Source organism: Neofelis nebulosa, chromosome 15 (genome assembly GCF_028018385.1).
Source record: "Neofelis nebulosa isolate mNeoNeb1 chromosome 15, mNeoNeb1.pri, whole genome shotgun sequence".
NCBI lineage: Eukaryota > Metazoa > Chordata > Mammalia > Carnivora > Felidae > Neofelis > Neofelis nebulosa.
The window spans coordinates 26,153,851-26,167,064 of record NC_080796.1 but is presented as its reverse complement, the minus strand read 5'-3'; the positions used below and the strand labels follow the sequence as shown (position 1 = coordinate 26,167,064).

The window sequence follows — 13,214 nt, the reverse complement described above, 5'->3', positions numbered from 1 at the left end:
CAATTCAGAAAATGTGGTCAGGGAATACACAGTGACCTTTCCTGTGTTTTAATTATGTAGATTGTGTTGGTTACTTGGTCACTGATCAATGAGAGCTAATTTCCCAATTTTAGGCTCTGTTGCTGGAGTGTAGGGATTGGTTGGTGGCTTCCAACTTCTCTCTTTTCCCCGATTGGCATTTCCCCAAGTGATCTGTGGTCACCCTCAGGCGCCATCTGAGACACGATGGATTACTGCCCTCTTAGCAACACTGCTGTGGGGTCTTTCCTCTGCACATCACAGAAGGGTGAAGAAGTGACCCGCCTCTGACGCCAACCTCAAGGACAGGAGGGCTGTGTGAGGTCTGGGCTCGAAAAGTGTTTTACATTTCTCTTTGGCATGGCTTGTCTGTTCCACATAAGCCCGAGAACATCTTTAGAATTCTGAAGTGTTTTGGGAACACACAGAGGAAAAAATAAAATCTGTTTAAGATTCAGCACAGGGGTTCAGAAGCATAACAGTCCAGGCAAGTCACCACTTGTCAATAATTTTTACATAATAGAAACAGCTTTATTGTTTCTTTTGGTTACGTAAATAAAAATGTTTCCTTGAAAAAAGTTGAAGCATACATAAAATGATGGAGAATAAAAATCAAAGTCAGATGGCATTCCAGCACCTGGAGACATCTAATGAACACTTCATAAACTTAACATGTGCTTCTCTTTAAGCACACACACCATTCGCATACAGATAATTTTATAGGAATGGGATGTAACAAATGCTGCTTATTGTGAAGGCTTGCAAAAAGTTACTTGCGCCCTCATCCATTGCCCATGCAAATTCTCTCCCTCAAGCAAAGGAAATGTTTTAACTGCCCGGTATGTGTCTTTTATATACTTTTATCTATGCAGATACACAAATACTCATATAATTACATATATATATATGTGTGTGTGTGTGTGTGTGTGTGTGTGTGTGTGTGTGTGTATAAGGTCCCAGGAAGGGAGATTCAGTGATAGCATATTGGATAATATCATCTCAAAGATGTCATAACAACCCGAAATGGGATAATATATACTTTTTTTGCTTGGTTAAATGCTATAGAAACCCCTCCAAGTCAACTGCTGTATCTCTAACTTATTTGTTACTAGATATCCTAATAGACCATGACATAAGTGTTTCATAATATATTCAACCATTTGCCTATTGATGAGCATTCACTTTTTCATTTTTTTGAAATGAAGTTCACTTCACTCCAAGCTCATGATGTTTAAATGAACTAAACTCTATAATACTGATTCAAAGTCTCCAAATTTTACTTTTTCAGTTTCTAATCCTGATTTTTTTTTTTTTTTTTTTTTTTTTTGTCAGTGATGAACTCGCTTTCATGAGTGTTTAGAAAGTCAACCTAATATTTAGACGCACGAAGGAGGACGTGCACTTTCTTTCTCTGATTTCAGGTAGTGGGGTCTTTTACGAAGACCTTCTCAATATGGTGGTCAGATCATGTTTCCAGCCTGAGGATCTACATAGAAAATCATTCCGTTGGGAAACTGCTGCTGAAGCAGAAAGGTTCTGGGCGGCTGACGTGGCATCAGTTCACACTGTCTGCCAGCTGTGCGTAACAGCAGGCTGTCTTGATGGGATATGGCAGAAGCAGCAACAGCAGCCGCTCCTGGTTTAGGGGCAAGAGATGTAAGTACTTATTTTCACCATTAACCAAACCAAACTCAAACTGAAGAATGCTAAGGGGGAATACAATTCCCACGAGAGACTCTTCTAGCAGATTCATTTGAGAAGCATTTGGTCTTAACCAGAGTAGAAAGGCATCAAGCTGGCACATGGTTTTCAGCAAAATGAAGAACCTCACTGGGTCTTGTCTTACAAAACAAACTTCAACTGTGGCTAATGCTGCTTTCAAACTCCTTAAAGTGCCTGCATACTGCCGCAGGGGCTGTCCCCTGTGGGATGGCATGCATTGCTAATGTGCAAAGAGAACCTGGGATTTCAACTTGCATAAAAATTTTAGGCAGGTTTGATTGTGGGGAGATGGAAGGAGCCCTCAGCAGTTACAGTGTTTGGGGCAGAGAAGGGAGCCTGTTAAATATTTTAAGGAGGATTCAGGTTGGTTAGGGCTGACTTGGACGCAATGTGGAAACTTCTGTTCTCAAGCTCTATAGATGCCTTTGGGTGGGGTGTCTGCCAACCCAATGACAAATGAAACCCTGGCATGGACCCCTTAGCAAGAAGTGGCTCTACAGTTGCTGTTCCCAAGGCTTCCACCCTGGAAGGCGTGTCCAGAGTCTCTGGTATTTGCAGAGTTCATAAACCATGTGTTTATGGGTTGGTGATTTTTTTTTTTCTTTCTGTTCTGTTGAGACCTTTTACTCTGACGTTTATCTCTGCATGACCTCTGCACATCTCACAGATGACCAACAGCGGTCCACCCTGAGTGTGGCTAACTGACTAACACAGTTTTGCTTGTCACCTCTCTGCTGGGGACAGCTAAGTGAACTATGTGAAAGAGGTTCCTGGCCCTGCGGAGTTTGCTGCCCAGCAGGAGAAACAGATGTTAGGAGAGGACAAAAGAATAGTGGGTGGGGAGTCAGGAGACCTGGAATCGGGTCCTGGCCTCGATCCCAATTAGCCATGTGGCCCTCTGGGCTTCAGTTTGTGTACTATAAAATGAGTGGGCTGGAAAGGATAACCTCTTCAGTAACTGATTCCTCACCTAGGGTGAGTTTTCCCTTGCTGAACAGATTTTCACACGGCCTTAAATTTGCTCCACATCTAATTTGGGAACAGGGCTGGGAGGGCCTTTATTTATGAAACAGGCCTCACTTATCACCAACCAGGCTTTATCAGATTGTGATTGTTAGGTAATAGAAACTTGAAGGAGCCTCCTGGATGGGCCCACTTACAATGTGATATTGGTAGGAGGAAAGGTTGCTTCCAAGAAAGAAGTCCTAAAGGTGGCAATTCCATACAGATTCATCTTAAATATCTGAGTTTCTATTTTCAAATGGTTATTGATCGGGACCAGTTACCTTTTCAACTGCTGCTGATCTTTGAGGGGGAAAAGACACAAAAGCCTGACACGAAGGAAAACAAAAACTGCTTGAAATAGGTGTGATTCACAGGCTACAGCTTGAAAGAAATTAAACTGAGTGAAAAATAAGCCAGGCTGTGGTTTCAAATAAAATAGAAAAAATACCATTAAAAAAAAAGAAGAAAGAAAAAAATAGAAAATATCCACCATTGGTGACTATGCAGTGCATCCTTAGCTTCCTGAAATCTATCACCATCAGCTCAGTCAGTTTTGGCCTTGGAAATTGTGGGAGTTTCATTAACATGTTTTAATAGAATGATGGATCACATGAATTTCTTTTTTTAAAAAATCAATTTCTTTGATATAATTAGTATGCATACTTTCCCCCCTCCCCCCGCCCCCATCAGCTTTGCCTAGCCTCACTCACAAAATTAGCCACATGGTCATTCTTATGTCCCTCACTGCCCTCTCTCTCCTCAATGGCGTAAGTATACTTCCTGACCCCTGAGTAATCCCTTCTCTTGGGCTATGAACTCCATACCCATTGGCCTCCTGGGGGACCACATCCATCAGTCATTCCCTTTATTACCCCATCTCTTCTGTCTCTTGTCTAACTGGCTTTCCACTATAGTGTCTCCCATTTTATACTAACCATCCAACCAATCAGCCCAGTGAACAACCCCTCAGGGTTTCTCCTCACTGTCTACCCTTTTCAGACCATTCTGCCCACCCTATGGGATCCAGGGAATGCTTTCAAGTTCTTATAGAACTTGATCTCTTACTGCATTTTTTCTCTTTACCTCTTCCTCTTTCTTGACATGCTATCCTTCCTTGATTTTCTTGATGCTGTTCTAACTTATATCTTCTCAGTCCACACGGACTTCTTTTTCTCTGATTTTACCTTAAGTTATTATTATTATTATTATCATTATTATTTGAAATCTGTGCTCTTCCTCAACAGTCTCATCCATATCCATGATTTTAATTATGACTTGGGTGCTGATAACACCTAAATCAAAGCACATACAAATCTTTAGGAAAGAAGCAACATACAAACAAACAAATCTCACCCACCACAAATGTGAGTTCCTGCAGACTTCTCTCAGGAGCTCCTGACTCATTCACTGCCTGAGACACCTTGAGGACATTGTCCGGCAGGCAGCTCCATTTGCCACGGCCACCTCAACTTTCCTTTCCACACAAAACCTGCTTCTTCCAGTTAAATACATTTCAGTCTTCATCAGGGACATCACCAAGCCAGAGCTGTGTAAATTCAACTAACCTCTAAAATTCATTTATTCTGCTTCCTCATTCTCTCTCGAATCTGACACCCACCCCTGCTCACACATGCCTTTCCACCAGCGCTTTAGTTTGGCTTGCATGGACTTTAAAAAGAAGGATGTTGGCAACTGCCTCTTAAGGCTCACCCTGCCTTCAGTCTGGCGCTCCCCAAACCATTCTTTACATTGTGACTTGTGTGATTTTTTAAAAATGCTCCTCATAGTATTCAGCAAAAAATCCCAGACCTTCATGACTCATTCCCAGCTTGGCCATACGGACTCTTTTCTCCCATTTTCCTGAATAGGCATTACCCTCTAGTCCAATTGAATATGGTGGGTCACCAGAGCCTGCCCAGCTGAACATCCCCTCCATGTCCTTGTACCTACTGATTCCTCTTCTGGAACCACCCCCATGCCCCAATTCACCCTGTTAAGTGCTAATTATCCAATAAGGTTTCGTGAATGTTTCTATCTCAGGAAGCCTTGCCTGAGTTGGCTGTCTTTCCCGGATCATATAATAACTTTTGTAACAATTATCATATTTTATTAAAGTGATTAATTTACTATATTTGCCTTTTCAGTTGATGGTAGAAATCTAAGAAATAGAATTGTGTCTTATTTCTGTATCCTATGCCTACAGCAGCATGAGGCACATAATTTTTCTTCAGTAAACTATTATTGAATGAATGAATGGTGGACAGATGGCTGTCTGTGGCTTTAAGCTGATATTCTATTATCTCAGTCAACTCAATGGGAAACACATTTCTTTCTCAATAGTCCAAGCGTAAGTTTGGGGAGGATGCTTCTTGGATGTGTCCCTGGGCATGTGCTAATTGCTGAATTAATCACTGTAGCCAGGGAGCTGCGAGACTCTTACTATCCAGGTATGAATTTTGTTCATTGTTAGAGAGAGGGATATGGTCAGTCCCATACGTGCTATATAAACTGATAGAGGCAGGGAAGTTCATCACAGAAAAACTGATGATTTATTACCAGAAGCCAGAGGATAGGATGCTCGGCAGCTACAGCCCATGTTCGCCATATTGTGTGCAGACAGTCTAGGTATTGGGGAGAGCTGGGGCTGCACTTTGCTCCATGTGGCTGGCTGAGGCAGCTAAGAGAGTCTCTTCAGTCTCAGCTCGTATCACTGCTGTCTTAGTCTGCTTCACCATTAGATGGTGGATTATAAACATATGGGTGGGTTATGAACAATGGGAAATTATTCCTCACAGTTTTGGAGGCTGGGAAAACTAAGATCAAGGTGCTGGCAGATTCGGTGTCCGGTGAGGGTCTGTTTCCTGGTTCATAGGCGACCTGGTTCCTCTGAGTCTTTGTGTGCACTGTGTCTTCACATGGCAGAAGGGGCCAGGGAGCTCTCTGGGGCTTCTTTTAGAAGAATCCTAATCCCATTCAAGAGAGCTTTATCCTGTGGCCTAATCACCTCCAAGGCTCTATTTCCTAGTACCTTCTCGCTGGGGATTAGATTTCAACATACGAATTTTGGGAAGACACAGGCATAGTCCTCAGCAACTTATTTTTGTATTCTAGGCTCCAACCACACTACACATAAAACCCACTGATGATATGCTGAAGACACAGGCCCTCCTTTGTCTCGGAGCCATTTTAATATCCCTCCTTCTGTGGGGAACACATTCTCTCTTGCTCTCCTTCCCCTACTTCCAGGCTAATGTGCTCAGTTTCTCACCCATTTCCTGGTTATTATTAAATAGGAGCAGGGACTCTTTTGGGTTCCTTTGGCCTAGTCCTTCTGTTTTATTAGAGAAACTATGTAGAGTCAGCTGATATAGGAGAAAGCATTTTTATTACAATAAATAATGAACTCATATTTGTCTCACATATTATTTGTTGAATGATGGAAATAATTATTTTCACTCTAGGGGTAAGGCTATATACTCCAGTCAGTTTCATTTAATGACGTCATTCATTCAACAAATGACACGGGGACCAGCATGAGGTCATGGTGTCATACTGTCAATGTCATGGTGCTTGCATCTTTAGCGAGAAAGGAAATATTCTCAGGAAGCTTGTACGGAAACTACATCACAGAAACAATGTCGGGAAAGGCAGTAAGTATTTACTCAGCATGCCAAGACTCTCCAATGCTCATTTATGGGATCCTCCCAGAAAATAATGAACTTTGGCCATCTCCCTTGTGATACCTGCAGACATTTATGCTTAGAAGAGAAACTTCTCCATCATCTTGACATGCCCTTCAGTGTCCTCCAGAAACTGAAGTTTGAACTTTGTTTTTTGGCATCATAAGTGGCTCCTCTGGAAATTGCCCTGATGTGCTAAATTGAGCATTAGAACAGCACTCCTGGGGATCTTTGCTATATCTGCAGTCACTTATTCCAAACTGAGAGAACAGGGACATGAGCGCCACCAAAATACGTGTGTGCACTCACGCTCTGCACAGGCAGAGGCTATTTCTGTCCATGGAACAGTGGGCAGAGGAGGAGAACCAGCAAAGTGTTATGCACCTTTGCTGACTAACAAATGGGACGAGGAGAAAATACAGGAATTAATCTTTGAGTTCTTATTTTTATGACTATATCTATAACAGGTTGAATGAACCTATTTACACGGATAGATAGCTTTGAAGATTGTAATCATTGTATTTCCATAGAATAGATTTCTGAATAATTGCATTTTTGTGTTAAATATGTCACAAGGCTATTCCTAACCAGAATGCTTTTCATTTAAAAAATGTTTATTTGTTTATTTAGGGAGAGAGCATGAGCAAGAATGAGCAGGGGAGGGGAAGAGAGGGAGGGAGAGACAGAATCCCAAGCAGAGGCTCTGCGCTCTCAGTGCAGATGTGGGCCTCGAACCCACAAACCATGAGATCATAACCTGAGCCGAAATCGAGAGTTGGATTCTTGACCAACTGAGCCACCCAGGCGCCCTCTAACCAGTATGCTTCCCCGAGCAAAACTTTGACTAGAAGGCCTGTGGTTGGTTTTCCTCCACTTGATGACGTACTCACACTATGTGAGTTTGGTGAAATCTCCTACACTTTCTGGTTTTGCTTTTATTGTCCTCAAACCAACACACTCTCTACTGATGCCACTGGGTAATGAAAACAATGAACCAAAGATGGGCATCTCTGGGGAAAACACGTTGTGAATGTAATGGATAATTACGGTGAGAGAGAGAGGGAGGAATACAAATAGAAACCAATAGTCTCAGATTCGATTCTAAGCCAATAATAAAGAACAGTTAAGATAAAAAACTAAATATGAACTGCAGTAATGAAGACTCAGTAAGAACATATACCCTGAAGAGCGTAGAGACTAACTCTACTGCTGTTCTCTCTGAAACAATGACATTAACAACAAGCATTTGTTGAACGCTTCATACATGTAGGTGCTGCGCTAAGTGCTTTTCCTAGATCATGCATGTATTTATTCATCAAATATTAATTGAACACCTATGACATACAATGGGCTGTACATTATCTCATTTATCCTGCCACAACCTTGTGAAGATATCTATTATTATGCAATCATTTAACAAACGAGGATGCTTAGCCTGAGAGGTTAAGTAATTGGCTTGACATCTTCCAGCGAGTCATGGAGGTTTTGGGACTCAAGCCCAACTCTGACCACAAAGCCTGGGCTCTTGACTGCACCATAGTCACAAGCATGGCATGTCACGCCTTTAACAAATGTAAGGAACCTGGAAAAGGGAACGGCAAAGATTTTTTGAAAACCCACTTCCCCCTTTAACAATCACTTTGGTGTCTGTCCATAGTTCATTTCATTTCATGCACATTACAGCCCTGTGATGTACTTTCTGGACTTCATTTTAAAGATGAGGAAACTGGGTCTCATAGATAATCAGTGATTTTTCCCCCCCTGAGACACATGGCTGGGAACTGGCATAATTAAACCTAAATCCAAATTTCAATTCCTATTTTCTTTCCGCTGGGCCTTTGCTACTCAAAATGATTGAGGGAAGGAAATTTAATCAGGAAACATCAGTGGGACTGGGGCTGTGTTACCTGGAGAGGAGAAGGGGGCTGAGCGGCATGACCGCTTTCCCCAGTTCAAAGAGTTCAAAGGAGAGCTTGAATCACACATGTGTGTTCTACATCAGGAAGGGCATCTTGACTCTAAAATATTGGGGTGGGTTTCCATAAGGAGCCCGAGGACTCACCTTCATTGGAGAGCCAACTCTTCCTGCCCCAGGTAAACCGAGAGAGTTGCAGAACTCCTGGGCACCCTATGGAGTCTTATGTGGTAGAGAATCTGAATCCAGCCACGGAGCTTGGGGGAGCCAAGGGTCTGCGCTGTGAGTGAGGACTTGGCCTGAGTCCCCCTGGCGTGGATACTGCTTCACCTGCAGGGATGGATGCTTTTTAGAGATTCTTTCCAGCTCATCAGTATGTGTCTGGATGTCTGTTCTTGTTCAGAATGTGTCTCTCAAACGTTTCCAGTAAATGGCAGGGAGCGATCTGGGGGTGCAGGGCATGTGCATGGAAATGTGTGAGCGTGCGTGCATGTGTCTATTTGTCCTACTGCAAGTGTGAAATTTCTTTGGAGTCTCATGCTTCATAGTAAAAATTAATACAAATGTGAGTTTTATTCCTTGATATTCAATAATACAATATTTGTATTTGCTCAAACTTAAAATACACTTTATTTTATTAAAACATTTTTTTAATGTTTATTTATTTTTGAGAGAGAGAGACAGCATGAGCGAGGGAGGTACAGAGAGAGAGAGGGAGACACAGAATCCGAAGCAGCCTCCAGGCTCCGAGCTGTCAGCACAGAGCCAGACGCGGGGCTCGAACCCACGAACTGTGAAATCATGATCTGAGCTGAAGTTGGATGCAACTGACTGAGCCACCCAGGTGCCTCTAAGATATATTTTAAAATTGCTTATAACTTAAAATTGGTGCTTATCCTGTGGCATCCTGCACCGTCGCTGGGGCTGCACGTACTGTGCTGCGGTGTGAGAAGCACTGGGCTGTGCATTGTTGAAGTTTCTAATTCTGATGATCTTGCTTTAACTCATTCCTTTTGTCCTATGCAGTATTTGACATCATTTCTCTATTTTCCCCTGATCTCCTGGCTCAAAGAGGGGGGGGTGGCCCACTGGATTAAGAACCTGTAGATTTCCCAGTGGTAATAGATACTCAATTAATCCCTTACTAATGATTTGTGCATAACAGTTCCTAGGCACTTTACAGCATTTCCAGGAAAATAACATTTATTGAGCATTTACTATACACCAAACATTTTGTAGGTTTTAATCTCATCAAACCCTTATAATACCTCTGTGAGATAGCTTCTGTTATTATCCCCGTCTCACAGATGATGAAAAGGAGACAGACTAACTTGCCGAGTTCACGCAGCCAGGAGGTAGGGGAGCTGGAGCTGAGATTCACTTCCCAGGCAGGCTAGTTATTCTGGGGTCACCGGAATAAGTTGTCCTGCTCCTCTGGGGAATTCGGGTCCTATTAGCCTTGCTGGCTCGGAGAACACACTGAGCATATTACAGCCCTTTCTTCTCGTTAGTGGCTGTGTGAATCACCTCAGCCTGTTGGCACTTGGTGTGAGGTCAGAAGTCACAGATCCTTCTGCCCCCTGGGATTGGGGGCATCAACAAAACGGGGTGGAGGGTTGGAGAGAGGGGAAGGTGGACCACCTCCGCCAGCCCAGGCTCATAGGGAAGAATGGGGTAATTCTTTTTCTTGAGTGATGTACTTCTTGGCTCTTGGCAGTGGAGGTGGATGTAGGGAGGGCCGCCAGTTTGCAGGCAGCCGGGCAGGTGGCATTTAAAGGAGCTCTTGTACACAGTGTTCCTCGCTCCTGTAGGAAATCTGCTTTGTGCCCAAACCTTCACTTCACTTGTGGTAAGAGCAACAGCAACAGTCCCGGGGTTGGCAGGTGGCTCACGGTGCCCGTGCCAGGCTAATTGTCTCTGGCCCTCGGACCACGCTTTCCTGGCATGCGGTCTTCCTGGTAACTGGAACTGCTGACTGGCACGTGCTGTGCTGAAGGAAGGGGTCAAAGCCTTGGCAGCCAATGACCGGCTGCGGCCACAAGGCCCACATCTCCAAGGCTGGCTCCAGGTGATAGCTTTGCCGCAGTCAGGGGGCTGCTCTGTGTCCAACCTTCGCCCCTGGACTCATTCTTAGAGTCACAGCCAGGAGATTCCTGCGAGGAGAGCCTCGGCATCTCAGATGTTGTTGGGGATGCAGGTGTGGACATTATCCAGTTATTCCCGCTGTTACGAAGAGGGTTTTTTGTTTGTTTTTATTATTGTGATTTAATGTTCTTTTTTTTTTTTTTCCACCTCCCCCTTGGAGCACGTCTCTTAAGCATCTGCGGGGACCTCATTTTAACAAGGTGTGCAGATGATTTGCATCGGTTTCTGTCTCCTTTGTGTCCCACATGCCATCCCTTTAACCACTCTCTGGTCAGTCCCCTTAACTCACTGCCTCAACGTTCTCTTTTCCTTTCTCTAGAAAGCCTGTCTCAGAGTTTAGTCCTCTATTCAGGAGGTGGAAACTACTGGGTGGAATCTGACGGTTAGACTACTGCTGCCGTCGGCTTAAGGTGTCCACTCATATACAAAGAAACTCTTGACTGAGCTCGTGTCATGTGTCAGGCACCATGCTAGGCACGTGGATTGTCACGTGGAATGGAGCACAGCTGGTCAGTGTGCCCGTGGAGCTTCAGGTCTAATGACAGCTGCATTTCCAATGTGCTTGTTCCTCTGAGCCCATGTTCCTGTTAAAGCCCACTCCCACTTTCCACACTGGCTGATGCAAACCCTCCTAATGTTTCTCGAGTCTGTTACCAAATCCTCCCTGATCTCCAGCCAATGGAACTTGGCAGTCCATTCCACAGAGAATTCTCCATATCTGGTGCCTTTATGCACAAGCCTCTCCCCATGTGTGCCCATCTCCACCCCCATCCCTTTCTCAAGGAAGAGGTGTCCTTCCTCTTAGCGAGTTCACTTTGTGTTCCTATACTCTGGATCCCATATGAGCAGCCTCTTTGGGGATTTATTCCTTTAGAAAGCGTGTTTCCTTTCTCTGTCTCTATGGGAATCAGCATATAACTCTCTTTGGTCTTGTCCACACTACAACAGCTCTTCAGAGCTGAGTGCCCACGGCAGCCCCAGCTTTTGCCCCTTTTCTTCGCATCCAGTCTTCTACATACACTGATTTGACTTTCAGTCTCCTTTTTCTTACTCTCCACTCTCTGTATGAGTGACTTCTGTGTCGAATACCTCACTCCCTTGACCAGAGTTCTACCGAAGTTGCCCGTGTTATGATCATCAAATCTCCTGGTTAAATCCACTGATGCCAAGAACACTTCTGTCTGTTGCCTTTTTCCACATTTCCCTGAAGTTTGGCATTGTCGACCGCTCTCCTACTTTTGAAGCCATCACCTCCCCTGGCTCCTGAGACACCATCTACCCCTGGCTGTCTGCCTACCGTTCTGACCCTCCTTATTCTTCTTCATGGGCTCCTCTTCTGTATCCAGCTGTGGGGGGTTGGTGTTCCTCAGAGCTCCTTTCTAGGGCCTGTCTTCTAATTCTAAGCATTTTTAAGGCAATACTACCCATGCCTATGGCTTCAATCACCATGTCTCCCTCCTCAGACCTCTCTCTTGAGCTCTAGACTCTTAGTGTCTACTAGTTCTTGACCACTGATTACCTCTGCCCACGGGCCCCTCAGTTAGCAAGTCCGACACTGAAGTCATCATCTCCTTACCAAGCTGGCTCCTCTTCCAAGATTATTATCCCCCCAAAAAAGACAGTGTGGTCCCCTCTCTATGGCCTAGAAACTTGGAATCGTCCTTTACTTCTCTTTCTTCATTTCATATATTCAACAGAGTATCATTTCATGTCGATTCTATTTTATAAATATAAATACATATATATGTATATATACTGTATTTCTCTCCTCTTCTCCATGTTTGGATGTCTACTGCTCCACTGGACTGAAAGCTTCTATAGGGCAGGGATTATATGTTATTTATCTTTATCTCCTATGAATATGACAATGCTGGACATACAGTGGATGTTTAATAAACATTTGTGTAGTGAATGAATGACTTCTGGAATTTTCTTTCCAGAAGAGAAGACTGAGCACAGTTAACCAAACTTGGACACTGCCCCATTTTAGTGTAACTGTTGCATAGGGGTGCATAATTATTGCTGACATTACAATGACACATTTGGGCATAGCACTGATTAAAAATAACGTTAGTTGATTTTTTTCTTTAAAAATAACATGTTTATCGTAGAAAAGTTAGAAGAGAAAAAGAACATCATCCACAATTCCATTATCCAGACAAACAGTTACTGTTAATCTGTTGACATAGGACCTCTCAGTTTGTTTTCTAAATTTTCACTTTGAGTAAAGAAATTGGGTCAAGCCTGAGGCATGTCTCAGCCACTGAGTTGTCCCGTGCAAGAGTAAGCAGTAATTAAATCATAGTGCACACAGCTTCGTGACAAATCTGACCTGGATCTAGGTGGGTGTTCACATCCATCAGCACTAATCTGGTGGGTAGAGATGAACAGCATTATTAGCAGTGATGATACTTTTGTTAGATGTCAAACCAGGGTAGTTATTCCTGTGAAAAGCAAGATTTTCATCAGTGGTCTGGCATTTGGAATGGGGAACAGAGACTGGGAAAGGAAATTCACATAAATTAGCAAGCAGCCCGGGCTCCAATTCCAGTGGATAGTAGGAATGAAGAGCAGGAATCAGACATGAGGACAGGACACGTGGGGAAGGGATAATGTGAAATCTGTAGCTGTTCTAGCATGAGGAAGACTACGGGATGATGCAAGGGCATTGCCAAGGACTTGGGGTGTCAGGACTAATTTTAGCCCACCTCCTGGTGGGGACGAGATGC

General features: G+C 43.7%; 1 protein-coding gene across 5 annotated transcripts in view; it reads left to right on the top strand.

Moving 5' to 3' along the window:
• The first annotated feature begins 1,429 nt into the window (after window positions 1-1,429).
• The window catches only part of SEC16B (SEC16 homolog B, endoplasmic reticulum export factor), a 54,890-nt gene continuing 43,105 nt past the window's right edge, over window positions 1,430-13,214 (top strand). For 4 of the 5 annotated variants that reach the window (XM_058700115.1, XM_058700114.1, XM_058700117.1 and 1 more), the window contains exon 1: window positions 1,430-1,674. The gene's annotated coding sequence lies outside the window, so the exon portion shown is untranslated. Of the gene's footprint in view, window positions 1,675-8,661; window positions 9,185-13,214 lie in introns of those variants that run through there. The other variant, XM_058700113.1, reaches the window with a different exon arrangement.